This window comes from Gossypium hirsutum, chromosome D05 (assembly GCF_007990345.1).
Source record: "Gossypium hirsutum isolate 1008001.06 chromosome D05, Gossypium_hirsutum_v2.1, whole genome shotgun sequence".
Lineage (NCBI taxonomy): Eukaryota > Viridiplantae > Streptophyta > Magnoliopsida > Malvales > Malvaceae > Gossypium > Gossypium hirsutum.
In genome coordinates, this window is record NC_053441.1 from 36,644,357 (window position 1) to 36,646,974 (window position 2,618).

At 34.8% G+C, this 2,618-nt stretch overlaps 1 non-coding gene across 1 annotated transcript; it reads left to right on the top strand.

The window, feature by feature from the left end:
* Positions 1 to 401: 401 nt before the first annotated feature.
* Positions 402 to 506, top strand: LOC121218078 (small nucleolar RNA R71). Its single transcript, XR_005914342.1, has one exon. It is a non-coding gene; the product is annotated as a small nucleolar RNA R71 (small nucleolar RNA).
* Positions 507 to 2,618: the final 2,112 nt, after the last annotated feature.

Here is a 2,618-nt window from a genome sequence, read left to right on the forward strand (position 1 = left end):
AGTTGTAAGAATTTTGTTGCGGACCATTCCTATTCTGATTGCCCATGTAATATTTTGACTCTTGATTCGATGCGCAATTTTTAAAGAAATGGTCATCTCCACAGTATTCACAAGAAATATTGAAACCATTAACAGTTATATTCTTAAGCATAGAAGACATAGATAATACTTGGGCTGCCAAAGAAGTAAGTGTAACAACTTCAGGTACTCTTGCGACTTGTCTTATTGAATTTGCTCTGTTGGTTGGTCATTGATAGTCATTGCTAACAATTACTTCAACAATTTTGTAAGCCTCATTGTAAGACTTAAAAAGTAGGACTCCATTTTTTGAAGCATCCAACATCATTCTAGTATGAGCATTAAGGCCAATATAAAATGTCTTCATTTTAATGCAATAAGGAATCTCATAATGAAGGCACTTTCCTAATAACTCCTTGAACTACTCCCATTCCTCATATCAAGATTCTTCATCAACTTTTGAAATGAAGTGATTTCATTTTGAAGTTTGGCATTCAGAGAGGGAGAAAATTATTTCATAAGAAACGTTCAGCCAACTCTTTCCATGTAGTTACGAAATCAGACGGTAGGGAGTTCAACGACACTCATGCTCTATCTTTTAAAAAGTAAGAAAATAACTCTAGTCTTAATGTGTCCTTAGTCACTTCAATCATTTTGAATAAATCGCTCACTTCAATAAATAGCAGAAGATGAAGATGTGGATACTCAGTAGGCATCCCACTAAATTGACCCATGTTTTGCAACATTTGGAACATGACTGGCCTTAGTTAAAATTGTGGTGCCTTAATTTCAGGACTCACAATACCTGGATTAAGCTCATTGAAGAGAGGAACGACATATTTTCGAATGGCATAGTTTCTATCATCAACAACAATGATCGAATTGTGAGCATTATAAGCGAATGCTCCTCCTTGAACATATTGTAGAGGTGTCATTATCACCTGAATAATAACAAAAACTATTAAAGTGAAAATAAAAGAAAATTTAACCAAATTGCACAATAGTTAATTTCATAAATATTTAACTAAATTAACAGTCCCCATCAACGACGCCAAAAACTTGGAACGACGAAAATGTACAAGTGTACACAACCGTAACAAGTAATAAATTGACAAGTATGTCGACTTATCGTACCCACAAGGATTGTATAAGCAAATATTTATGAAATATAAATTTAAACAAATTGGTAGAGAAAAATATATTTATTTGGAAAAGGTGATCTAATAACTATGAATAAATGAAGTTAGTAAACTAAAATAAGAAAAATAAAATTCCAATACACGATTTTAAAAAATGGTTTTAATCAATTGACATAGGTGTGTTAGATTAAATTTATTCTTTAACTTAGACTATTACAACTATGTTCATGTTGTTACGAATAATTTTGTAACCTCCCAAACCTAGCCTAGACATTATGGCTAGATTGAAAAGGCTACATTAGCCACCGAAATGGCTAAGCTAACTTACGTTACTTTTGAAAACCTTAAATAAACTCATTTTAGAGAAAATTGTAGTTGTACTTTGAGTTAGCTTAAAAGCATTCATTCATTAGGTCCTGTATTTGAGTTAGCTTAAAAGCATTCATTCATTAGGTCGTGTATACTTATGATTCATTTTATTGTTGATAGTGTTGTTTTAGAAAAACCGTTTGCTTGTCGCTCTTCTTTAAAAAAAGGAAAAACTCGATGTTAAACTAATGCAACAGAAAAACCATTTCTCAAGTCATTTTGGAAACTTAGTTGCCTTATCAAATTGTATTTCAAAAACAGTTCTTTGACAATGCAGTGGAAACTAGGGAACAATATCAAATTTTACTTAAGTCTGATATCATGCATTATTCGGTTATTATGCTTGAGTAATCCATGCATGCAAAAAAATCCTAGAAGAAAAGTTACCAAGCCACAAACCAGAAGTCATTAAAAATTACAAACTAAAACCATTAGGGATTGATTAATACTTATTAAAAAAAATTTGAAGTCCAAGGTGATTATCTAAATGCCGAGTCCAGTCCCAATTTTGATTATCCTATAGGAGCATTACGATCATTTTACCCTACAGGAGCATTACAGTCATTTTACCCTACAGGGGCGTTACGATCATTTTACCCATTGAGGGTATTTTGGTCATTTTACCCATTGGAGGTATTTCGATCATTTTACCCTTCGAGTGTATTATAGTAATTTTACCCTTCGAGGGTATTTTAGTAATTTTATAATCTTTCTGAAGGCATACAATCGCCTCGAACGACACAAATAACCTAAATGGTCATAACGGTGCAAATGGGCCCAAGGCCCATATTCGGTCCAAGTGGGCCTACACGCTCGTGTGGCCCAATTAGCCCAAATTCAGTCACGACTATGTGAACTACATAGCCCAGTCCAGTTTTTGCCACCAATAGTGGATTTTATCTGTGTGGGGCACATAAGCCCATTGAGCCCACACGGCCTATTTCGGCCCATGTGGCCCAAGCCCATGCAAATGCTCATGGAGGCCTTTACAATCTATTGCCAATGATTCGCAGGTTTGGCTTTCCACAGGAGAGATCGCACGCTCGTGTGGTCCCAAACGCCGTCTTTCATCTATTGCCGTTCTACAGTTAC